Genomic DNA, 27,652 nt, shown 5'->3' with positions numbered 1-27,652 from the left:
CCAAAAGAATGTCCCTGACTCTTCCACTCACAACTTACTAATGCTTTCTCAACCAGCTTGTAAGCTGGTAAATAGTTATTCATGTAAATAGTTATTCAGTTGGTTAACTATTCATTTATGTTTTTGTTTATATTTGGTAAATTTGTAAAAAAAAACATTTAAAAAAAATCTGTCATGTCTTTAGCATAAGAGATTTAATGTTTTGCTTGGGCCAGGATGTCACATTCTGGGTGGCAACGGATGATGCAGCAGTGCTGAGTTCTGCCTCTCTCCCCAGTGATATTTAGGAACACTTATCTTATGGGCTGGAGCCTGATGATGATTTCTGCCAATGGAAGGCTTTCTGTTAGAGTAATGAATTCCTTGGCTCTGTCAGGTTCAGTGTGTAGATGAACTGTACTGACTCCATTTTCTAATGCTTCTAGTGTTTAAGTGCTTTCCCCACAGGTGCACCCGTTCCCAAGCAGACTTCTCACCGGACGAGATTGTTTTGTCTAACACCGTTCCACCCAGGATTGGCCTTGGGAGAGTCCAGCTTCCCAAGACTGAAAGATGTTGTTTTGAGAACTGTGGGGGGAGGCTGGTTCAGCTGGGAACTGTTACTTTGTACCTCATGCTTTGCCCTTCATTGGTAACAATGCTCTTGTACCATCCTGAATCTCCTATTCAGGACAGTGGACTATAATGAACCATTTCTGCAGTAAAGTTTCCTTATTCAAACAATGGACTCTTGTTTGCTTGTAGAGGAGAACCTGTAGGAAGGACATTGTCTAGCCACAGTCTGACATTTTGTTACCAATCATGTCTAAGCCGGGCTCATCGGAATCCAAAGCAGTCCCGAACAGGGATCCTTTGTTTGATCCGTATGCTTCTCCCGGCGATCAACAGTTGCAACCTCAAGGCCCTGCACCAGCAGGGAACGGAGCTTCAACTACCACCCCTCCTCTCATCGATCTCGACAGTGTAGGTGAAAAGCCGACGGCCACCACCCTACCTTTGTTCTCGGTACCCACACCCTCGGAGTGGGGACCCAGACCCCGAGAAACGAGAGAGCGCAGGGCCAGTGGGGTGCTCCATTCGTTACCCATGGATGGGCGCCGAAGCCTAGAAACAGTCCCTGAACTGGACAGTAGCCAACCCTGGCTGTTTTGGAATAGGACGACCGAACAGATAGAATGGGAAACATCCCGTCGCGGCGTCCTAAGTTGGGATTATTCGGAACTCACTCCGTGGACGGAGCAACCAGAGATTTCCGAGCAAAGTTGGGTACAGATGCAAACCCGTACCCTGGCTGTGGATTCCGGCATTACGGCAGTTACTGGACTGGCCAAAGGAATTCTAGCGGCGAGATCACAAGACGATCAAGGAGACCCTCCACCTTGGAGGCCGAATACCCCGTTGGCTGCTGCTGCCGGGGATTCCACGACGGACCAACCGGGTCCAAGCAGAATGCAATTGCTAGAAGCTAGGTTAGTCGATATGGAAGAAAGCCTAGCTCATGCTATACATCTACTCTCATTAATGGTGGCGGGAGAGAGACCATCACCCGAAGAGATGGCTATACAAATAGCTACCTTACAAAGCGTTATTTCTAACCCGAGGGAGCCCGCCCCATTGCAGCCGCAGCCCTTGGACAACCCAGGGACGGGAGGTGAAGGGGATTCCTGCTCCGATAGCCAGTGCCCTGACGATGCCTCAGAATTGGAGGAAGAGGGGGAGCCCTGCCCTGGAGAGACTCCAAAGGAGATCCCTAAGACGGACGAAGACCCGGATCCCGGGGACACTCCAACCGATGTCCCAAGAGGGAACGGAGAAGAGCCAACCCGCCCGACAGAAGCTCCGGTAATACCCCCTCCAACTTCTCCGATAGTCGTCCAACCGGATCAGCTAGAAGAACCTCCAGCTCATCCAAGGGGGGAAACACCACTCCAACCGCCGACAACGACTCCTGTACAACAACCCCCAGGGGGGGATCAACCACTGCAGAGCGTACCCCGAGGACAACTCCCGGGTCTGAGATTACCGACGCCGGGAGGGGCAAGCCCGCGCGGCCCAGCACCGATCAGGCCCTCGCCGCAGCGGCCCCTCCCGCTCCGACCTCAACAAATACCTCCACAACAGCCGGTGTTACCACCTCCCGATCAACCGGTAAGGCCTCCCCCTCTTCGACCGCACCGACCCGCGCCCCAGCGGCCAATTCTGGCCCAACCTGTTCGGCCACCCCCAACCCAACCGGTACGGCCGCCGCCAGCTCAACCGGTAATACCTCCGCCAACCCAACCAGTGAGGCCCCCTCCAATACAACCGGCCCCGCATCTGACGCCGCAGCCGGGGGGTCCCGGGCAGCCATTACTGCCGCCGCAACCCTGGCCCCAACTACCCCCACCACCCCAGCAACCTCTTATCACGCCGCAACCCCAATTAAATGCTCCGCTGGACTATTACCCTACACCGGCCCCAAGGCAAGATCTTCCGATGGGCTGGGTGAAACTGGAAGCCACTTTTGACGGAGATCCCTCCAAGTTGGGATTTTTCCTAGTACAAGTGGTACAGTTCTTCAATCGATGGGGACATCTATTCGGAAATGAGGCCAGCCAGATCGAACATCTCGGTTCACGGCTTCAGGGCAAAGCGGCAGACTGGTACGTAGGACTATACAATGTTGGGGCCCCAGAACTCAATACCTTACAAGGGTTGGTGGATGCTATAAGGGCGCAATATGAAGACCCCTTAGAAGAGACCAGAGCCAGAACAGAATTGCAAGCTCTTAAGCAAGGCAGCATGTCGGCAAGAGACTATGTTACAAAATTCCGACAGCTGGCCGCCAAATGCCCTAGGTGTGAGGAATCCACCAAAATAATACTGTTTAAACAAGGGCTAAACCCGAGGCTTCTGGACAGGGCTCTCATGCAAGACAATCCTCCTACGCTGTTAGGATGGATTCAACTAACCTGCGAAGTTGAGAATCGTATATTAGAAGTCCGATTAGTTGAGCAACAACAACAATCAGGACAAAGACGGCCCTTGACTTTGCAGAAGGGAAGACGAGGCGCTGGATATGCTACCCGAGGAGCGAGAGATGCTAGATGGCAACAAGGCTTGTGCTTGCAATGCGGGCAAGCTGGCCACTTTGCAGCACAATGCCCTTACAGGCCTGTGCAAAGACCTCCGCTCCAATTACGGCGTCCAACCCCTGCTCCGTTTCCCACATCGCAACGCCCAACACCAGCTCCCAGATCGGGTAGGGGTTGCGGCACTTCCCAACGAAATGCCCCAGACAGAGGGTTAGAAGCGGAAGAACTCATGGAATACGACCCCACTACCTTAAATGTAGAAGAGAGTCCGGAAAGCCCCCAGTCGGGAAACGAAATGGATCTGTCGTGAAAGGGCCCAAACGGCAGATCCACTCTCGACCCGTCCCAACTAGGGACCGGCCGCACGGGTCCATATTATTCATACCAGTGACTTTGTTAAACCCTGAAAGGAAGATGCACATCCGCGTACAAGCCTTAATTGACTCAGGCTGCTCTAGAGACATCATTGCCCCAGCCCTGGTCAATGGACTAGTATTACCAGTGCGGGAATTACAAAACCCAGTCATTTTCGAACAAATGGATGGCACCAATATGAACCCCGTCACCACGGAAACAATCCCGGTGGTGACGGGCATGGGCCAACACTGGGAAAAAAGATCTTTCGTTATTAGCACCACGGCCAAATACCCGTTAATTCTGGGCAGTAAGTGGCTATGCGATCATAACCCCTATATAAATTGGGCAGAAGGAAGCATCACCTTCAGCCACGCCAACTGCGAAAACCATCAATGGAATCAAAACTGGGGTACCAATCCAATCCACACCGAGAAAGCTCTCCTTACACAGGAAGAAATAAACCAAATACCCGAATATTATTGGTCCTACTTACCGGCTTTCTCTGAAGAAGAAGCCGATACCCTGCCCCCGCACAGACGGACCGATTGTGCAGTGGAAATTTTACCGGGAGCCTCACTACCGAAAGGCCGTCTCTACCCTATGAGTCTTTATGAACGGGAAGAACTTAGAAAATTCATCGACACCAATCTCCAGAGGGGGTTCATCCGTCCAGCCAATAGTCCCCACGCAGCACCAGTACTTTTCGTAAAGAAGAAAGACGGAGGACTTCGGCTATGCACGGACTTTAGAGGACTTAATGCTGTGTCGACCAACAATGCCTACCCCATCCCACTCGTCCGAGATCTTCTCAACGTCGTGGCCCAAGGTAAGATCTTTACAAAATTAGATTTGAAAGATGCTTACTTCCATGTTCGTATCAAAGCTGGGGATGAGTGGAAAACCACGTTTAATACACCCCTCGGACAATATGAATACTTAGTTATGCCTTTTGGATTAACTGGAGCCCCATCTGTATTCATGTCCATGATAAATGAAGTACTGCATGAATTCCTGTATAAAGGAGTGGTGGTGTATCTTGATGACGTGTTAATTTATTCAGAATCAGAGGAGGATCATGTACAATTGGTTCAAAAAGTCCTGGCAACCTTAATGAATAACAAACTGCCCATCAAACTGTCTAAATTCGAATTCCATAAGACTGAACTCACTTACCTTGGTTATTGTATATCCCAAGAAGGCTTAAAAATGGATCCAGCCAAAATACGGGCGATCCAAGAATGGCAAACTCCCACTACCCGTAAAGAATTGCAATCTTTCTTGGGATTTGCCAACTTCTATAGGGAATTTATTGCAAATTTCGCACAGATCACGCTTCCCCTAACGGAATTGTTAAAAACCAAGGATAAAGGGGACCAAGCGAAAAAACCCTCCTCCAAATTGCTATGGACACCCGAGTGCCAAACAGCCTTTGAAGGCTTAAAACAGCAATTCGTAACAGAACCCATTCTCTGCCACCCCGATGAAAACTACCCCTTCATAGTGCAGGTCGACGCCAGCGATACTGCAATTGGAGGAGTGTTATTGCAGAAGGGGGAGGACGGGAAGCTTCGGCCTTGTGCATTCCTATCGAGAAAGTTTTCTGATGCGGAAAGAAATTGGAATGTGTGGGAGAAGGAAGCCTTTGCAGTAAAAGCCGCCCTTACGAACTGGCGGCATTGGTTGGAAGGGGCACGCCACCCATTTGAGGTTTGGACAGATCATAAAAATCTAGAGGCCCTCCGAAGCCCTCGCCGATTGAATGCCAAGCAATTGCGGTGGGCAGAATTTTTCTCCAAATTCAATTTCACTTTGAATTACCTCCCGGGCAAAACTAACTTTCTAGCGGACGCCCTATCGCGCATGCCCCAACATAAGAGCAAACGGGAGGAGACTATAGATACAGTCTTCTCACCTACGCAATTGGGAGGCGTGGTAACTACACGCAGCCGCGCAAGCCAACCCCTTCCGCACAGCCAGGAATGGAAATCGAAACTTAAGGCTGAGGTGGAGAAGGAGGGGGATAAGGCGCCCAAATCCAAACTGAAACAATCCCCACAGGGGGATTGGTTATCAGGAAACAGATTTTATGTACCCAACAGTCTGCGAATAGAGGTCTTACAGAGGTGTCATGATGCCCCCACCGCCGGACACTATGGGTACTTGAAAACGTTACACTTAATACAACGGCAATTCTGGTGGCCGGGCATGCGCAAAGACATTTCCCAATACGTAGCCTCCTGCCCCATTTGCCTCAGCGCCAAAACCCGCAAGGGGAAACCTCCGGGTCTACTACAACCATTGGAAACGCCCAGCAGACCTTGGGAAACGATCTCCATGGACTTTATCACCGATTTACCAGTTTCCAAAGGACATAACTGCATTTTAGTAGTCGTAGATCTGTTTTCCAAACAAGCCCATTTCATTCCATGTACCACTATCCCCACCGCTCGAAAACTGGCAGATCTATTCTTAAAACACATTGTAAAATTACATTCTTTTCCGTCCAAGGTAATTTCGGATCGCGGCGGACAATTCGTTGCCAACTTCTGGCGGGAGCTTTTGCAAATGTTAAATATTGAACAAGGAATCAGTTCAAGTCACCATCCTCAAACCGACGGGCAGTCGGAAAAAACTAATCAAATCTTAGAACAATTCCTTCATTGCTACATCAACTTCCAACAAGATAACTGGGTGGACCTCCTCCCTCTAGCAGAGTTTTCGTACAACAACAGCGTACATGCTTCTACAGGAGAGGCCCCTTTCAAAATTGTGTATGGGGCCCACTTTAACCCTTTTCCGTTGGACGCTCCCCCTTCCTTCTCCTCAACGTCGCCAGATGTCTCTTCATGGTGGGGGGAGGCAGCCCAACAATGGACTCTCATCAAAAAACACCTCGAGAAAGCCAAACAGGATTACAAAAAGTATGCCGATTGCCACCGTGCGGCCGAATGGGATTTACAACCTGGGGATCATGTTTATATTTCCACCAAGAATTTAAAACTAGCACAAATCAGCCGCAAACTGGCATTAAAGTTCCTTGGACCTTTTCCAGTGCGCAAAGTGATCAACAAAGTGACCGTTGCTGTAAATTTGCCCAAAAATCTGCGCCATGTTCATGATACATTCCACGTCAGTCTGTTGAAGAAGGCTCCATCAGACGATAAATGGCATGTCAAAGCTCCACCCATTCCAACATTGATAGATGACCAAATACACTATGAGGTACAGCAAATTCTGGACTCTAAAATCAAACGCAATCAGCTGTTTTACCTCATCAGATGGAAGGACTTTGACTCTGGGTTCGATGAGTGGGTGAACTCTGTACATGTTCATGCTCCTAGATTAACCAAAGCTTTTCATACTCGCTACCCATCTAAACCTGGGGGGGATTTATTTTAAGGGGGGCAGAATGTCAGGTTCAGTGTGTATATGAACTGTACTGACTCCATTTTCTAATGCTTCTAGTGTTCAAGTGCTTTCCCCACAGGTGCACCCGTTCCCAAGCAGACTTCTCACCGGACGAGATTGTTTTGTCTAACACTGTTCTACCCAGGATTGGCCTTGGGAGAGTCCAGCTTCCCAAGACTGAAAGATGTTGTTTTGAGAACTGTGGGGGGAGGCTGGTTCAGCTGGGAACTGTTACTTTGTACCTCATGCTTTGCCCTTCATTGGTAACAATGCTCTTGTACCATCCTGAATCTCCTATTCAGGACAGTGGACTATAATGAACCATTTCTGCAGTAAAGTTTCCTTATTCAAACAATGGACTCTTGTTTGCTTGGAGAGGAGAACCTGTAGGAAGGACATTGTCTAGCCACAGTCTGACAGGCTCCCTCTCTCACTGCAGTCTACTGATCCCCCCAAAATGCTGTTCTTTGCCATTTGCCTGCTTGGGACAGGAAATCTCCACCCTCAACAAATTGAAAAATGGGAGAAACAATGGCCTGAAAATGGCCTGCATAGTGATGCTCTGGGAATTTCCCTATGTCTCTATGGGCTTTACCATAGAGATTAGGGGGAATTCCTAGAACTTTACCTGGAAGAGATGGCACACGCTCCCTAAACTCTACCCTCCTCAGGCACCATCCAATCCCCCAGCATTTGTTGAGGCAGTGCTGTCCCCCTTCCCCCTGGAACAGCATGAGGAGCAAATCAGTGATCTGCAGCAGGAAGGGAGAATCAGAGAAAAATCACACACACACCCTTTATGCTAGTGTAAAACATTGTCGACAAACTAGCCTATGTCTTGACATCATTCCATTACCTCCATATTCTGTTGCCACTGCACAGTATTTGCTGCCACTTTCAGATGTCAGCATGAGATCAGCCTTATCATGCCATTGCACGTTACATCAGTGAGGAAGAAAAACCCAAACTGAGATTCTGATGTTGACTGTGGCCCCGTGTCACACATGAAGGTTTATTTATTGCTAACTTGAAAACTCATGCATCTATAATTCCTGAAAGGCGAATACTTCAGATATATTTTTAGGTGAAGGGTATTAAAAGCAAGCAGATGTACATCCAAATCTTGGAAAATATCAAGAACCAGTTTGGTGTAGTGGTTAAGAGTGGCAGGAACCGGGTTTGATTCCTCACTTCTCCACTTGAAGCCAGCTGGGTGACCTTGGGTCAGTCATAGCTCCCTCAGAGCTCTCTCAGTCCTACCCACCTCACAGCGTGATTGTCGTAAGGATAATAATAACACACTTTGTAAACCACTCTAAGTAGGTATTAATTTTTCTTGAAAGGCAGTATATAAATCATATGTTATTATACTATTATTATTATTCCTTAGGTGTTTTCTCTCTCTCTCTCTCTCTTTCTCTCACATACACTTTTAACAGTACTATATACAATCAGCTGAAATTAATTGGTGTCTGCTGAATGGTCAGAGCCAAACATATTTGACATGAAAGTGGGCCTAACAGTTGACATCCCACCGCCTCACTCACATTATTGTCAGCCTATTTGTAGCATCAGTTTTCTGCTACTTCAGTGCCATTTTCAAATTTCAAATTGGCCTTCTTCCTCCAGGCCACTATGCAACTTTGTAAGATGTGCAGTAACATCAGCGAGGGCAATGGCTATGGGGACTTTACATAGCCAGAAGGGAAAGGTGGTGAGATGGTGTCAGCAGATGAGAACTGAGAAGAGATGCTAGTACCTGAATGTACCAGGCAAGGCAACGAGTACTTCCTGGATGGGTGTTGGGGGAGGGGCGTGGAATCAAACGTGTTATCCCTCTCCTATGCTCTGTTGAAAAACTGCAGAGGAGGGGACACTTTTTACAGGAGTGAAAATATTCAAGAAAGACAGCCCCTCCCTCAATTTTGGCTTAACTTAAATTAGTAAATGGGGTTGGTTCACAATGCTCTCTGTTAACATTAGCAATGACCGCTGAATGGCTCCGGTGAAGTATGCTGGCAATGTTTAACAACCCATCTGTCTTTCACCTTTCCTTGCAAACAGAAACCTTTGTTTGAACCATGTTCTCATCCAGTGCTCTATCTACTTATCTGAAATATTAATCTTAGATGAGGCACCATATCATTGTAAAAATGATCTTTATTCTTTTGGATGTCCTCTTGTGTAATGGATTAGTGCTGGGGGGAACTGTTTTCTGGGGAAGACAGATTTCATGTTTGTCTGTGTGCCTGCAAGGGGATTCTTTCATATTATAAAAATTATAATAGGCTAGGAGGAAACAAATAAAACACAAAGTGCAGATGGTATTTGAATATTCATGTGAATGGAGAGTAATTCAAATGCCAGAGATATAAGTTTCCTCTCCTATTCCAGTTGAGATAATTGTTAATAATATTCTAGCCATCTTGATGTTGTGCCTAACTCTCTCTACATGAGACATCTGACACGTGAAGAACACGTGTCAGGAGATGTACTGTTAGTCAGGATGGGTAGTTTAAAACAGAGCCGGCAGCAGGGCAAAGGCTTTGCTATACACTGGAGCTGTGTGAAGGGGCTGTGAAATGCCAGAAGGGAAACCAGTCCATTATAACCTCTCCAGGTCCAAGCCTGGCTCTGGAAGACAGCTTCAGCTTATTTCCATTTTTTGCTGCCCTCTGATTGCAATCCCACACAGTTCTAGACTGGAGAGGTGAAATTGACAAAGCCTTCCAGAGGCAAAGATGAAATTAACCAACCCTCTGAAGAGCAATGTCCACTGGCTCTATTAAAACTACACTTCTCGGTTAACACTTGATGAACATGCATGGAGGTGTCTTGTGTAGAGAGACTCTCTGCCTCTTGTGTGCTAGGAACTGGGTCACCAGAGCAGACAGAGAGACATTTTCTAGTCCAAGATGCTGATAGCTGGGCCACTCTGGTTTTTGGATTGGGGTTGCCAACTCTATCTTCGGAAAAACCTGGGGATTTATAGGCACTGCCTTGGGAGGGTGGAGTATGGGGAAGGGAGGGAGGAACTACATGAGGACGTGATGCCATAGAGTCTGCCCTTCAAACCCGTCTTTTTCTCCAGAAATGGAGATTAGCCAAAATTCCAGAAGAACTCCAGGTTCTGCCTGGAAATGGGCAACCCTAGTCGAGACCTAGGGCAGGCTCGGTGCTCAAGCTAGGAAGCAACTACTGTGGGGAGAAACAAAGAACAGGGCACTGGTCATAGAGAAGAGGTGTTTGTTTTTCTTCTCTCCAACTCACAAGTTATTTCTATAGCCAGTGGGGATCTAGGGAAGGTGATGTCCTGAGAATTCTTGCCGGTGGATGCAGCACTGGTCCTTGGAATCCCCTCACCTGGCCCATAGAATAATCTAGAGTTGCTAGGTATGTAGTCTGTCTCTCTGGCCACTTATCTATCTCAACTGGAGGTACCCATTCATAGGAGGGCATTCTCATTTGCAAGACATCAAACCCTCCTCTCTGCAGTTCTAAAGGGGCGATACAAAAAGGTTTGGATGGAAGATAGGTTGTGTGTCCTTGCAGTTTAGGGGAAATTATAACTATAGAACGTTTTATTACATTGCCCCTATTATCAAGAATTTCCCATTAAGTTTGTTTCCCCCATAATCAATAGGCACCCTGGCCACTCAGAATTTGAGTATACCAGAATGTTGTTAATAGATGAAAAACCAAACATTACAGTATGTAGCACAACGTTTTTCACAGCAGCTTACAAAATCTGCCAGTTAAGGAAGGTATAAAAATATGTGACAAAATATTTTTACTGTACTTTTATTTCATGTAATATTTTTAGTAATGTGGGAGCTAATAATTTTTACCTCTTTTTTTACCTTGAGAATAAGAATGCTGTTACATTTTATGCTGGTCTAGGATCATTTTAATAAAGGTTGATTAATCCAGAGCCGAAGAGTGTAGCTGAATTTGCTGTTCTCCCCTATGATCTCGAGGCCACCAATGAGGCTTGTCTTGGGCTCTAAGAATGAGTTCTTCTGGAAATAGACTGACTTCAGCCCTTACGCCAATGCAGCCTCACGTGCACTGAATCTGAGGCTCAGGGGTGGGAGGGCCCATTCCTCCCTTGGGTCCCGGAGCCATCACAGGGGCCGTTGCTGAATTGCCAGACTTGCTTCCCTCCAACCAGCCAAGTTTCAACCTCTGGTTGGCTGAGGAGCACTCTTGCAGGCTGTCGAACATATGAAGCTGCCATATCCTAAGTTAGGCCACTGGGCCATCTAACTTAGCATGACCTACTCTGTTCGGCATCCAGATTCATACTTTACAAGACTGTGTGGCAGACCTGTAGCCAGCATGATATCTTTGGATGACACCTAAAGTTATGAGCTGGGAACTGAATTCCCAAGTAAGTGCAGGCCCAACTTGGATCAGGACTGCAGGGAATGGTGAGAAGGGGCTTAAATGTCCTCTCCTGAACTGTTATTCATACCTGAAATGACCCTGGGGAGTAGCTATTTGTCCCATTGGGGAAAGTTATTCACACCAGCAATACATTTACATTTTGCCAGTGGGCAAAAAAATGCTGCTTCCGAGTGTGGACTCTATAGCATTACATCCCACTGAAGTCCCTTCCCCCTCCAACTCTCTAGGATTTTCCTAACCCAGAGCTGGTAATCCCACTCAGCTGGGTCTGGGGAACTGGACCCAGGTCTTCAAAAACATGAGTGTGTAGTTTGGCCCAAGGAAAGGTCTTTCCCAACACCTGTCACTTGAGATGCAGGCGATCTCATCTGGGACCTTGTGCATCCAAAGCATGTGCTCTACAGGCCGTCCCATCTTGTCTACTGTAGAGATTTTCACAGGAGCATGAAGGCAGCATTCTTGCGCAATCCTTCCCTTCAGAGAGAAGAGGTGTTTGTTTTTCTTCTCTCCATCTCACAAGTGATTTCTATAGCCAGTGTGTGTAGGGGTGTGTGTAGAGGGCAGTGGGGGACTGCTCAACCATCTTAGTTTTGGGCAAAGGTTGTTGGATTCTCTACTGTTGGTAAAGAACCTCAACATCTTGCTTGACCCTGCAGTTGCCAACCCTTGTCTTCCTCATGCAGGGATGTCACAAACCTTGTGGTGAAAACATATGGTAGGTGACTATTCTGTGATGGATAGCTGTGAGCACCAATGACCCAAACTTTTACTGTGTTTGCCTGTCCACTGTCTGACTGCCACAGCTATTGAACACTTTTGCAGCTGCACAGTAGTTCAGGTAATGGCATTCAACTTCCTTACTTTGCAGGCACTTTTGCGACCATGCAGTTGGTGAGATGATTCCATCTATGGCCATGGATAGTTGGGTCGGGTGATTAAATGATGTGAAGGAAGAACAATGCCTCCCATAATGCTTTGAAAAAATGCACATGTGCAAAATAATATTAATATCATGGGCTATAATAATAATAATAACAACAACAACATTCGATTTATATACCGATTTGATTTATATACATTCGATTTATATATGAACACCAAACCGAGACCTTTTCAAAACCCCAGAGTATATAATTACTGGCTGACTGATTGATTTGCTCATTGTGTGTTTACACCATTGGCTACTCAGTGGCTTACAGCAGCAATTAGTTGTTGTTGTTGTTGTTGTTGTTGGTGGTGGTGGTGGAAAGAAGCATAACTCCCATCAGGCTGTGGAGAATGTACATGAGTGAAACACTTCCACTATATCATACTGTCATACAGGGCTTTTTTCTGGGAAAAGAGGTGGTGGAACTCAGTGGTAAAACTCAGGACCACACAATGACATCACTTTGGGTCAGCTGGAACAAGGGAGGAGTTATTTAAAGTTTAACTCACCCTTGACGAAAATGGTCACATGGCCAGTGGCCCTGCCCCCTGATCTCCAGACAGGGGAGTTTAGATTGCCCTCCACGTCCCTCCAGTGGCGCGGAGGGCAATCTAAACTCCCCTCTGTCTGGAGATCAGAGAGCGGGGCCACCAGCCATGTGACCATTTTCAAGAGGTGCCAGAACTCTGTTCCACCGCATTCCTGCTGAAAAAAAGCCCTGCTGTCATATATGTCTGTCTACATATCTGCCATGAATATTTTCTATGTTCTGTGCTGGGTAATGATCCTCTGAGAGTACACGAAGTTGCCTATTGATAGTCTGCTTGACTGAAAGTTGTTTATCTCGCAGGTGCCTAGAATAGCGTCTACTTTCGTTTTCACAGTCGCCTGAGACAGCATCCTTGAAGGCTGGCTGAGCCTGGAAACTGAAAATGACTTCATTTTTGCTTCTCTCCTCCAGTCCCTCTCCCCTCCTGTCTCAAAAGCCCTTCCTCCCCCTCCGGATCCCTTCGCACCAGAATCTCAACCGTCCTTATCCCAAAGGTGGGAACTTTCCCTATAACTGACCCCTCCAAACTCCCATACATCACTTCTGCCAATGACCTTGTCTGAGTATGCTGATACTGATAGATCTCTAATAAAGTTACTTTAACTCATACCCTGGAGTGTGTGCAGTGGAGTACTATGGGGATCTAACTGCCAGAACCTGACACATACTCTTTGAATACATGACAAGTGACCTGATGAAAAGGTTTTAAGTTTTCATGAGCAACTAAACTGTCTGAAGATAGTCAGCTCCCTGTTTGCCACTGGTGAACAGACTGTGAGTCAAACCAGTGGATGTTTGCCCATCCCTATCCTTGTACTCATTGAAGGGGGCACAACAATAACAACAACAACAACAATAACAATAATAGCAGCAGCAGAAACATTTGATTTATATACCTCCCTTCAGGACAACTTAACACCCACTCAGAGCGGTTTACAAAGTATACTATTATTATCCCCACAACAATCACCCTGTGAGGTGGGTGGGGCTGAGAGAGCCCTGAGAGAGCGGTGACTGAGCCAAGGTCACCCAGCTGGCTTCAAGAAGAGGAGTGGGGAATCAAACCTGGTTCTCCAGATTAGAGTCCTGCCGTTCTAAACCACTACACCAAATATACAGAAGGCACTTAAAACGTTTCCAGAGAGGAGTCTCTTCTTTTAGTCTTTATGGGGGAAAGAATAACACATGGAAGATGCTGGCCATGTTGTGGTGAATGACACTCCTATAGTGGTGGGAATAAGCAGTACTCTGACAACACTATTGTAAGACTTCCATAGAAAGAGAAAATATGGTTCCAATTTGTTAAAATCCTTCCAGGCAGGTTGGCCAAGTTTCCTGCTTTGGCCAGGTCTCTGCAGACTCTGTTTCCTGCTTCTGCTTGGTAGGGCAGTAGGGGAAAAATGGGAAGGAAATTGTCATTGCTCTGATGCTGCAAAGTTACTTCCAGCATGAACCTGGAAGTGACATCATCACATCAGGGAGATGTTCTAGGATACCACTGAAACTCTATGGTAAAACAATAGATATTTGGGGTATTCATGAGTGTCACCCCAGCACGATGACATCGCTTCCCAGTTTGAGCTGGAAGTGACTTTGTGACTTCAGAGTGACACTGATTTACATGTCCTTGCCCCTACAAAGGGAACATTTTTGTAACTAACAGCCCAAATATGGGAAAGACATTTGCTTCCTAACAGCATTCAAACATAACAGAAAGTTCGGCCGTGCGTGAGATAGAATACTGGGGACTGGGAATTCTGTTGCCTAGTGACATTCTTGAGCAATTGTTGTATATGTGAGAAGAGAGCATTTCTAGAAGCATTCATGAACAGGCATATATGCTTGCAATATAATGCAATCTTCCTTTACTCGTAGGTAAAGTTCTAAACTGCCTGGGCACAGAGTGAGAGTGACAGCATTTTCTCCTGTATGAACCTCACAGAATTCTGAAGTCTATTGTACAATTTCTCAGCTTTCCATGGCAGCTATAGAATTCCTTGTCCTGAAAGTCCAGTCCCCCCCAGCTCCACCCCCATTGCTTGCTTGTAGCTGGATAGCCTGTGAAAATATTTCAGCTCTCTCAAGAATTTTAAAGTAAAGTGTGAGAAATAACTCTGCTTTTGTGGAGTTGACTAGGTTCATGTCTAGCTTTTTACTTTTAAATTTTGATTTGAACCTGCCCAAATTAAGCATTTTAATATGCCATTCAATTAATTAGAAATAGCAAGTGTTTCCCATTGGAATGAATTGTATGTAAAAGTACTTACCTTTGGCTGGATTGTACCCATTTATGTGATTTTTATTAGATATATTTTAATGCATGTTATTTTAAAAATAATAAGATGAAGAGAACAAAGATCAAATCTCACCTTTTCAAGCATACTTTTCTTACATAGATCCAAATTAGCTTTTCTGACATAGATCCAAATTAGCTGAGTGTCAGCAAATGTAGAAAATGTTATTTGATATGCTCAGAGATGGAATATAATAACCATCTAGGAGATAGTAAATCATCTGTGTTTTAAGTAATTTTTTTTTAACAAAAAGGCAATTCACACATTTTTCAAAAATTATAATTTTTAATCACATTTGCTTTGGGCCTGATGAAGGATTTATAAAAAACAAATGTGTGCACTGTGCACTCTGCTCAAAGGGAGAGAACTTTTTAAAAAGTGCACCCAAAGAAACTGCTGAAGCCAGGTGGAGTAAAATCCTGAACTTTCAGGCAGAGCCAGGCCTTCAGTTAGTACCTGGTTATGACTGAAATTGACCTGATGGCAAATATGAAATATCAAAGCGCTTGTCAGCACTTCTGAATGGGACAAAGAAAAGGCGTATTAATGATTAACTCTGCTAAAAGCTCCGGCTTTTGTATTCCCATGGTGCTTGGCCTATCTGGCAGCCATGTGACATGCTCGGGCCATTTTCTAGCAGATTGGGGAAAGCTAGAGAGCAAACACAGGTGCTTTTGAGGCAGCCTGTGCTGTCAGGGACAACCACAAACAGCGGCAGCTATGCTCGCTTAAATTAACCCCTCTGTTTGCCTCCATTTTTGCTTCCTGGAGACCCTGTCTCAAGTCAGGCCCTCTTGTACTCCCCTTTTAAGCTGTTCATATCCCCACCAGCTCCCACCCCCCCGCCCAAAAAGAAAAGAAACCCACTAAACAATTTTCTACTTTTAAAATTGGCAACAACTCTCGGGGGAGGTACTCAAATGCAAACAACTGGCTAACTAATTAAAAGTATTCCACTCTGAATGTTTAAAAAGACCAAAAAATGAGTTTAATTTCTTGTTCTCGAGTGGAATTATTTCAGTGAAGCTGAGCACACAAGGTAACAGTCACACACAGCAAATGGGAGCCTCTTCTCTCAAGATGCCCTTGAGTCAAACAGTTGATAGGGACATTACAAAAGTGTAAGCTGAGCTAAGGGGTCCTCCTGATGGGAAAGCCTGTACCTGTTGAAATGATGGCCCAGGTCCAAGCCAATTGGACCTTGACATCAAGGCCAGATTAAGACACAATGAGGCCCTAAACTTTGTCAAATTTAAAAGACCCTGTAGCATTGCCAAAAATCGCTGTTTAGTAATTTTACAGTGAAAACCTAAACAGAGTTACTCCAGTCTAAGTTCATTGGGCTTAGACTGGAGTAACTCTGTTCAGGATTTCACTGTTAATCTCTCTCTCTTTTTTATTGAGCAGCTCTTCATAATGTTAAGCCCTAAGGGGCAGCTTATTTAGCTTGTGTATAAATCCCACCCTGCTCACAGCCCAGCTGTGGTCCAAAGGGACCACCCAGCACAGCCTTCTCCAGGGCTGTCCTCCAGGTTTTTAGCACCCTCGGTGAACTAGGATTCCCCTTGCATTTAACATATATACAAAAACATAATGAAACATCAACTGGCTAACTCCAGTGACTTCAATACTAAGTATGCTTACTTGGAAGTAAATCCCATTGAACATATTTCTTGGTAGGCATGGTAGACATGCATAGGAGGAATGCTGGTTCAGCTCCCTCTCTGCAACGCAGCCTGAACCCCTGGTGTTACCTCTGGACTTCTAACTTTTTTTTAATGTCCCTTACTCTGGCATTCTAGGTGCTTAAGTTTTCTTAGGAGATGGGCCAGCCCTAGTGGTGTGATGATGTCACATTTGGGAAATGACATCATCATGCAGGTGCAGGAGTATGTGTATGCTTCACAGCGGGCCGATTTTGTCCCCAAACGGGCCCAATTCAGCCCATTTGGGAACCAAATTGGCCCACTGCAAAGCATGCAAGTATTCTCAGGGTGGTGCAATGACATCACTCACAGGAGTGACATCATCATGCCACCCCAAGAGTGCACTCCGGAGGCCTGTTTCCTAGCCTTTCCCCCTGCTGGCTAGGTGAGTGGGGGGCAGAGAGTGGGAGCGGGGGATCCCTAGGTCCAACCCGCCCCTGATTCTCTGGCTCAAGGGCATTTTGAGAGAAAAGGCTCGGAATGACTGAGAAAAGTAGGATGTCCTTATCCTAGATTTTCAGTGTCACTTTGGACTTGGAGTCTGACTCTTAAGTTTGCTGAAGTCATTCTGATGCTACTGCAAAATGGCTCTCCACAGGGGCAGACTGGCACTTTCACTCACCTGGAAAGCTCCTGGTGTATCTCTGCCCTGGTCGGCAGGAGTCATGTGGTCCCTGAGTTGCCAGCAGTGCTTCAGGATCCACTCACTGAACATGGATCTGAGTTTGCTTCCAGGGCAGTGGCCACCAGAAACTTTCCTGGTAATTTAAATGCCAAGTCTGCCTCTGCACAGAATTAGAACTCCTCCATATACTTAAACTACAGGAGACCCTGGAAATATGGGGTCTCCTGTAGTAGGTGTGGGTGGTCATTGGTGTTGATGTGTAGCTCAGTTCAGGAAACCACAATTGGGGGGAAGAGTTAACCAGCCTCTCTGGCTGAGCTGCTTCTCAGGACTAATTAGCTGCTTCTGGTGGCAGCTTTGAAACACTTTTTTTTAAATTTACATTATTTATAGTCTGCCTTTCTCACCGAGGCTCAAGGTGGATCACACAGTGTGAGACAATTTCAAAGACATTTCAATAAACAATTAATAGGGTATAAAAATGCAAAGCTGTAGAGCTTTAAAACTAGCAAGAATCTAATACAATGTAGAAGAAATGCTAAAGTAGAGCATAAGAATTCTAAGACTGATACATTAAACAACATATAAACTATTTAGTAGGAGAATATTTACAGTAACAGAAGTACTTAACCTGACCTAGATAGCCCAAGTGAGCCTGATCTCATCAGATCCCAGAAGCTAAGCAGGGTTAGCCTTGGTTACTAATTGGATGGGAGACCTCCAACGAAGACCAGGGTTGCAGAGGGAGGCAATGGCAAACCACCTCTGCTAGTCTCTTGCCATGAAAACCCCGCCAGGGCCCCCATAAGTCAACTCTGACTTGAGGGCACTTTCCACTACCACCACCAACAGACAGTACATAGTAGTAAATTCTATAGTATGTATCACTTAACTTATGTATCCCTTTAAGCCCACTTCCTTACAATACAACCCTCCTATTTGAGTAAAAGCCCTCTTGAATAATTCAGTTCTGCATAGTTTGTGGAAAGCCACGAGAGTGGGAACTTTCCTGACTTCTTCAGGTAGGCTGTTCTATATGGCAGGGGCCATCAAAGGGAATGCATGTGTACAGGCAGCTGTTGATTTTGCCCATGTGCAAGGTGGCACCTGCAGAAGGCCCTGTTCAGATGAGCAAAGCTGCCATGGCAGAATATAGGGGAAGAGGTGGTCCTATAGATAGGCCAAGCAAAGGCCATGAAGAGCTTTGTATATATTAGCCAATAACTTGAATTGAGCCCGGTAGCTGATAGATAGCCAGTGGAGTGGTTGCAGAATGGGATTAATATTCATGCTTCTCCTAGCTCCCAATGATAAATGAGCTGCAACTTCCTGCACCAACTAGAGTCTCCAAGTAAACTTAGAGGAGAGACTTACGTATAGTGCATTGTAGTAGTCAAGTCTCGATGTTTCCATGGCATGGATCCAGGTGGTCAGATTGGCCATGTTGAGCTAGGGGGCCATCTTCCAGGCCAGACTGAGGTTATAGAAAGCATTTTTTGCAACTGCCTTAACTTACTTTTCTGTGTTTAATGCTGTGTCACATGATTGCTACCAATGTTTTAATTGTTTTTAATTGTTTTCTATATTTATGTTGTAATCCTCTCTGGGCCTGCTTGCAGGGAGAGCAGACTATAAATAAATTAAATAAATAAATTCTAACACCAGCACTGGATCAAGCATAACCCCTAGGCTCTTCTTGACTGCAAAGGTCAGAAAAACGTCAACAAACATATTGGGAGATCCTAATTATGGATCTCCCCTTTACTTCTCATCTTATTTAGGATAAAATCTACAGGGACATTTTCCTGTGCAATCCCCACAGGATTTGCACAACTGAACCTCTGAGTGAATGGTGCCATTTATTTTCAAATTATTCTTATTACACTATTACTGTGCTTGGTGCTACAATATACACAAGTAGGGAAAAAGCCCCTACAAGGAGCTAATGATCTCTAGGAAGGTTTATGTTAATGTCAACGTAAAGTTGACATTCCCCATGTTCAGAAAGTGATGTCACTCAGAAAGGGTGTCTCTGAAAGTATTATTTATTTACTTCTTCCATACCATACATTAAGCGTATTTTTTCTGTTGTTCAAACATTTCAATATGTGCATTTGTACCCCAGCAAATGTGAACTCATTGCAACTGCATTTGGGCATCACACGGCTATCACTGAAGGATAATAAAAATTCCTTATAAACCCTTTTCACCAGTGGAGCAAAAATGGAGGTGGAGCCACATCATGCAACTTCATAATACTCTAGGAATTCATCAGCTTCTCTGGTAAAAAAAACAGAGAGAATTGGATGAATTCCTTGAGAGTGATGGCTTTACTTCCAGGTAAGGTTGCCATCTCCAAGTTGGAAATCTCCTGGAGATTTGGAGGCGGGGGGTGAAACCTGGAAATGGCAGCATTTGGGGAAGGAAAGGACCTCAGCATGGTATAATGCCATAGAGTCTTACCCTCCAAAGAAGCCATTTTCTTCAGGTGAACTGATCTCTGCAGCCTGGAGATCAGTTGTAATTCCAGGAGATCTCCAGCCACCACCTGGAGGCTGGCAACCCTACTTCCAGGACATCACTTCCAAGTACAACAGGAAGTGACATCTCAGTGTCTTGCAGTCTCCCTCCCCTTTTGCTCCCACTGGACTGAAGAGCTATGGCCAGGGGCCAGGCGCTGGGACCCAGGACTGAGAGATTGTCTGCTGTGGTGGGCAATCTAGTAAACCTACTTCTCATAAAATATATTTATATGTATAACAATAACAACAACAACAACAACAACAACAACTGCATTTATATACTGCTTTTTTAGACAGATCAGTGCACCACTAAGAGTGGTGAACAAAGTCAGTGTTATTATTATCTCCACAATACAGCTGGGGAGCTGGGGCTAAGAGGAATGGCTTATCCAAGGCTACCTACTGAGCTCATGGTAGTGGGATTCAAACCAGTAGACTAGAGGTGGGCATGATTCCAAAAAAAATACCGATCAAGATGATCATGGATCGGCGCCGGCGTCAATCCCGAATTAACGATCCACACCGGTCATCTCCCGTTTCCAATCCGTGGATCGTGGATCGTGGATCGTGGATCGTGGATCGTGGATCGTGGATCATGAAGGCAAAAGCGGAGGGGCGCCCTGCTGTTCCCAGCGATACAGGAACGGTGGCTGATGCCAGCGGCATCTGTGTTTGTGTTTGGCTGTCTGTGTTTGGCCGTCAGAGCTGCCTATTAGGGTTTGCAGGGATGAGATTGGAGTGCCCATGGCTACAGAACACCCCCTTCCCCCTCCCTCCCTTGGGTGTCTTCTCCCAGCTGGTGACCGCTTTACTGCTCTGTGGTTGGAAGGAAGCCCTGCTGATCAAGGCAAGCTGGGCTTCCATTCGGGTTTCCAGGGCGACAGAAGGAGGGCAAACACAGCTCAGGCATTCCCCTGGCTCCGTTGCCAGGGGAATAGATTGCTGGCACCTGAGTGTCTGGCTTCCCGATCCGAACACGATCGCCCCGATCAAGCCCCGCTCCAGCCCCCCTCCCGACCGCTGGATTGTTGGCCATGCCCGAGCACGATCCACCGGGTCCCGATCGCGCAATCACCATTATCGTGGGTTTTTTTCAATCGTGCGGATCGTGCCCATCTCTACAGTAGACTGCTAATTCGCAGCCGAACCACTTCACCATTGTGCCACAGCATTGGAAGTCAAATGCAGCTAGATGACACATGGGAGATTTGCTTTGCCTGCATGGTTCACTCTTCCTCATTTCATCTTCACAATAACCCTGTCAGATAGGTCAGGCTGATAGTGACTGACCCAACATGTTAAGTAGTACACTACTATACTGACTATAATAGCAGGGAGCTGGGGGTGGAATAGTGGTTGTAATTTCTATTAGGAAAATGCTGGTAGAGGAAATTTAATCCCATCCCCTTAAAAATAAATCTGGAGATCCAGAGATCCAATCACATCTCAGCTAGCTTTGCCATCTTTCACACTGAACTCTGTGGAATAACTTCTCTGTAGATATTCTTCCCAACTCATATACTCCAAGAATGAATGAATGAATGAATGAATGAATGAATGAATGAATGAAAGCTGCCTAGAGGATCCAAGCTGGTCAAAAATTGGGTTAAGTTTTTTAAAATGAACATAAACCAAAATGATATGCACAGGGCCTACTATACGACATTATAGAATATAGGGCATATCTATGCTTAGCCCAGGTGAGCTTGATCTTGTCAGATCTCAGAAGCTAAGCCGGGTCAGCCTTGGTTAGTAATTGGATGGGAGACCTCCAGCAAAAACCAAGGTTGCAGAGGCAGGCAATGGCAAACCCCTTCTGTTAGTCTCTTGCCATGAAAACCCCATCGGGGTAGCCATAAGTCTACTCTGACTTGAGGGCTCTCTCCACCACCATATTTACTCATTTATATACTAGTTTAACTCTCATGGATTCCTTCTCATAGAACCGTGACCACTATGGTTGATTGGGATGCTACAGTCTCTAACCTCTTCCTTTTAAAGAACTATATTTTCCGGAGTTCTTAGATAAATGGGAATTATTGTTAGAGCAGAAGAAATCACTACTAAGCAGACCTACCAACCTCCCCCCTCAGTTGGGATGTGGAATCCCCTGTCACAAGTTCCCTCTGCCTGCCATGTTTGAGGGGTAAATTGAAAAAGAAACCTCACCGTACCACAGAGGTGCTAGCAATTCCTAGAGCTACCACTGTAGCTTCCAAGTTTTCCCTGGAAGTGACACCACCAGGGCTTTTTTCTGGGAAATGAGGTGGTGGAACTCAGGACCGCACAATGATGTCACTTTGGGTCAGCTGGAACAAGGGGGGAGTTTTTTAAAGTTTAAATAACCCTCGGCAAAAATGGTCACATGGCCAGTGGCCCCGCCCCCTGATCTCCAGACAGGCGAGAGTTTAGATTGTCCTCCGTGCTGCTCAGCACTCAATGGCGCGGAAGACAATTTAAACTCCCCTCTGTCTGGAGATCAGAGGGTGGGGCCACTGGCCATATGACCATTTTCAAGAGGTGCTGGCACTCCATTCTACTGTGTTCCAGCTGAAAAAAAGCTCTGGACACCACCATGTTCACACTGTCACCTTCCCCACCATGTTTCTGCCCCTAACTCTCCCTCCAGTTGCCGCATACAGCCTGGCAACCCTACAGTGGCATAGAAATATCATTACCAAAATACATACATACATTCATGCATACATACTAAACCTCAATGTAGACATGCCCTAGAAACAAAAAAAAAAATAAGAAGAAAAATTAAAGAATGAAAGAAAAATTAAAAATTTAGAAGTGATGTTAGTTTGGAGCGAATTTACATTGTGTTCACTTTGTGTACGTTTTCTTGATATTAAATTGTGATTCCCCTCCCCCAATAGTCACTGACTTTCTGGCATCCCCATTCTTGCTCTGTGCTTTGTGACTAACTCAAGAAATTCAGCCGAGACCATTCGTCTAGCCCCTTTGTGTTCTCAGACACAGCACAGACAGCGGCCAGCTGCCTATGGGCATTGAACAGTTTATGCAGTGTGGAGTTTGGCTTTTGCTGGAGCTGGCATTCAGCCTAAGTGCCTCAGTAAGTTTTTGGGAAGAATTCTCACTGTCGGGCTTGTCAGGCCCAAAGAGGCCTGCCCGGCAGCTGTTACTTTCTACTAAAACTGGGAGTGAGTAGCCCCTGCTTGTTAGCCGACCAAAGAAGGATGGTCCTTAAAAGTCCATCTCCCAATAGAGGCTGGGCATAGACTGCCCTTTCACACTGTAACCCACATAAAAACCTGCGGATTATTATTTATGATGAGACTAGATGCCAAGGGAGTAGGCCTCCCTACTGCTTAAGAGAGAGAATTTCAGCAGGTCCCACTTTTTGTCACTTTACCTGTCAAACTGGACCTGTCGAAACTGCTCATTCTATACAGCTATTAAAAGGAGACTTTTGTACCATGTTACCCTATATACAGGATTCAATATCCTCAAGCAGGATCAGATGCCGTTCAGCACCTTCTGCGCAGTCTGGGAATTGTAGGGCAGATCTGACAAATGATAGTTTGCATCTCCTGTCCCACAGCAGCCTCATACTGAATGGGAAATGACGCCCCAGAAAATTATTGATGTCCCAAGCAACCACTGGGTATGTGTAAGTTGTTGGACTAACCTTGCAGAGAAAGAGAGAGATCTGAACAAAAGCGATGTCTATTTGAGTGATGCATGGGAAAACTGATGCTGCAAATCTGGGCTCTCCAGTCCGTCTGTGGTGTGGACTGGAAAGAGCAATTAGAGGAGCAGGAGCAAGAGGTGGGATACTGGGTGCACTGAAAAACACTGCGGTTTCACACAGCCGTCAGCAAAGTGAGCAGTGCAATTTCTGAAAAGAGAACTTTGGGGAGTTTTTTGTCTTACCTTGTATTAAGGCCCTTCCATACACATGTGCAACGGTGCAGGGAGAGCGTCCCTGTTTGGTGATCCCATATTGCTCAGGGGGTTGCTAAATAAAGCAACACGCAGCTTGGGTTGCCATCCTCCAGCTGGATCCTGGAGTTCTCCCAGAATTCCGAGTGATCTCCAGACTTCAGAGATGAGTTCCCCTGAAGGAACTGGAAGTTGGGAAATACAGCTGGAGAACAAAGCCTAGCTTCCACAAGCAGGCCCACGGCTGTGGATTCATTTTTATTTTATTTATTTAGATTTATATTCTGCCCTCCCCATGAAGGGCTCAGGGCGGATTACAGCATATTAAAACACATTCATGTGTTTTCCCATCACTTAAGGGAAAAATTGAAAATCTGTGTATTCTGTGAGATTATGCTTGAAGTGGCACCAGTTCCTTTTTTGCCAGAATAAGCAGTGGTGAGTTCTCTCCCAGGTGGTGATGGATAAATATCATTAAAAAGGGAGAGATGAAAGAAATTGATGCCCTTCCTTTCATAGGAAGAAACTGACAGATCATGTGCTAGAGAGGAAAAGGTCAAAACTGGAGAGATTTTGGAACTGTTTATTCAAATGAGACAAGATTATGCATGAGGATAGGATACAGGGAGCAAAGCACTAGAAAGAATAGCATACTGCTCAAGCCACGCACCAAGAATTCTAATTCACAGAAGATCAACTTAAAGCAAGATTTGATTTTGCATACCTGAGCACTACAGTTGCAATTTTCCCCGTTTCATCCTCTTCCCCTGTGTCTCTGATGCTCTGGTGGGGCGGCTGGCTTGCTGCGCACGCAGGACCTCCCAGCCCTGCGCTTAGCCACCCTCGCTGCCACCGGCTCCGCAGCTAACCGTGGGCTGGCGTGGCCGGCTTGCAGCGCAGGTGGCACAGGGCAGTGGGACATGCAAACCGCACGGAGGGCCTCCTAGCCCTGTGCTCAGCTGGCTGCACGGCAAGCCGGCCACCCCAGCACCTGGTGAGCCGTGGAACTGGCGGCAGCGAGGGCGTGCGCTGGGGCAGCTGGCTTGCCGTGCGGGTGGCTGAGCGCAGGTCCTGCATGCGCGGCAAGCCAACCAGCCGCCCCAGCGCATGCCCGCGCCGCCGCCGGTTCCACGGCTCACCGGGCGCTGGAGAGGCCGGCTTACCGCACAGGCGGGCATGCCTCCCGCCCCTGCGTGATGACGTCACGAAAGTGACATCATCACGCAGTGCCGGGAGCACGCGCGCTCGCTGTGCATGCGCGCAGAGCACCTGGGCAAAGTTTGCCCTGGGCGCCTGTGTGCCTAGATCCGGCGCTGGAGACAGGATGTATTGTTACAATCTAGTGTGCATGCACAAAGCTGCAGAAACATGGACTCTTAAGGGGCTTCCTAGTGTACCACCTGCCATTTCACATACTGCAGCCAATGAGGTTCATTTTGTACAGTTGGTATGACGACACATTCTGCTGGAGAGTGCCCTCAAGTCATAGCTGATGTATGGTGTCCCCTGGCGGGGTTTTCATGGCAAGAGACTGACACAGGTGGTTTGCCATTGGCTACCTCTACAACCCTGGTCTTTGTTGGAGGTCTTCCATCCAATTACTAACCAAGGCTGACCTTGCTTGACTTCTGAGATCTGACGAGATCAGGCTCACCTGGGTTATTCAGGTCAGGGCAATGACATATTCTGGGAGAAGTTTATTGCCTTTAAATAGCATCAGACTTTATTTGCTTTGTGAAACAACAATAGGTTTTTTTTTCAAAAGAGGACGATGCACCATCAAGAACTACAAAAGGGATGAACCAACCCGCAAGTGTAAGAAAAAAAAGTATAATCTTTGAAAACTTGGATAGATATTTTTTCAGGCATTATCATACCTCAAAATGTATTTATTAAAATTATTTATGAGTCTGCCTTTCTCCCCAACACAGGTAAAGGTTTAAAAAGTTCAATGTGCCCTTTTGGCCCTCCAGGGCAAGTGGTTGGTCACAGTGTAAAACAGGATGCTGGATTAGATGGACTATAGGTGTGATCCGTCAAGGATCTTCTTACGTTCTTATTCTAGACAGTGTCCTTGGGTTGTGCTGGAAGTCTTACATAATCTGAAACTTGTTGGAATAGGTGACTCAGCCTGCCTTGGCCATTGGGGGGCGCTGCATGTCTCTCTGTATGTATGTGTAACTCTAGCTGAGTAAGTTGCTACTCTTTTGTCTAAGGTGGGAACGCCTCCTGACTCCTCCTCTTGTCTCTGTGCCTCTTGGGAGATTTCTCTCTCTTCCCTCATGGTCCTTCGGGGGAGGATGTGATCCCTCTGTGCTCTGCCATGAAGGCCTTGTCCACAGACCCACACCTCAGCCCTGCCGCCTATTTCAGGCCGTGGTTTAATTATAGGGGAAATGACTCTTTAGATTAGGATCTTTCTCTCTTCTCCAAGATATTGCTATGGATGGAAACTACCTAAATAAAACTGTAAGTTATATCTTAGTATGATTTGTCTGAAGACTCATTAGTGCACGTTTGGAGTTAAATGCTTCTGACTAAGTAACTCTGCTGCTACCATAAAGGTATCACAAACTAAATAAATCCTAATAAAACTGAGTCGATCCTTCCTGGGTTCTCTGAACTCCAGATGCCAATGCAACATTTCCTTTTTATCCCTTCTCCATAACCATCCAACTAACTCAAGAGCATATGTTGGTGCAGACCTTGAACTGCAGCCATTGGACAAGGACAACCATAACAAGTATTATGAGATCAAAGGTGATCAGGCTCCACAGTCTAAAGCTGAATCAAATGAATGGTTGCATTCAGTTTACTATCTTGCATCAAAAGCCTCCTTTGGACACCACGTGAAAGGAGGTGAAATGTCAAGTAGCTAAGGAACCTTCCTCCAACTTATGTGGATCTTCCTTTGGAGTCACTTCCTTTGTAATCTGAAGACGTGCCTGGAGATGGTGGAGAAGCAAACAGGTTTTCTCCCACTCTATTTCTGCACCTGCAAACCGGAGCAAAGTACCGCGCAACAACTTTACATCAAAGCAGGAAGGCCCGAAGAGTCCTGTGCTTCGAGCAGAAAGATTCCTACCAGTCTCCAGATCCTCTTTAATTCAAAACAAGAGAAAAGAAAGAAACCTAACAAAATGACATTGGCACAAGTCACAACACATCATAAAAAAGAAGCTTCTTCCCCCGTGGTTCTAGATGAAGAAATCAGAGGACTCTTGAAGAAAGCAGAGTGAAATGTGAAAATGTATTGTCAGAGTGCTAATGGATGCAATTATTTTTCCAAGCACATGGAGCAGGGACAAAAACCTAAAGGCAGAACAGGTACATTACAGAAGAAGCAAGCATAATAACAAGCTTTTAGCCAAATCATCTTGAATTATAGAAATCATTGCTTTATTCCTAGGGTCTTTGACCTCTCAAAAGAAATTTTCTTTACAGATTATACTATTTTCCTACCCCCAATATTTTGTTATGAATTCAGTTATATGGGAATTTATTTCTGAAAATATGTCCTCTTTGCTTGCCACTATGGCAAATTTTGGATGCCACTATGTAAATAAAGAACGTTACGCTACACTTGTGTCATCATACTTAATTTACATAATATATATAGGACACAGAATGCCAGTTATCTTGGCAGAGAATTTTGGTTTTCCTTTTTACCTTGTTGTACGCACAGTCTCTGTGTCACTGCCACCCCCAACAGTACCTTCTCAGTACTTTGGAGGAAAAACAATATTTCTTCAGAAAATAGCAGAGATCAGTTATTTTCATTACGTCAGCTTGAGAGATATTACTGTACCTGCTTCTCTGACTAAATGCCTAGAACTTTATTGAAATCTACATCACATACATGGCTGGGACTG

Source organism: Eublepharis macularius, chromosome 7 (genome assembly GCF_028583425.1).
Source record: "Eublepharis macularius isolate TG4126 chromosome 7, MPM_Emac_v1.0, whole genome shotgun sequence".
In the NCBI taxonomy this organism is placed as follows: domain Eukaryota; kingdom Metazoa; phylum Chordata; class Lepidosauria; order Squamata; family Eublepharidae; genus Eublepharis; species Eublepharis macularius.
The sequence above is the reverse complement of the archived record's forward strand: the minus strand, read 5'-3'. Positions refer to the sequence as shown.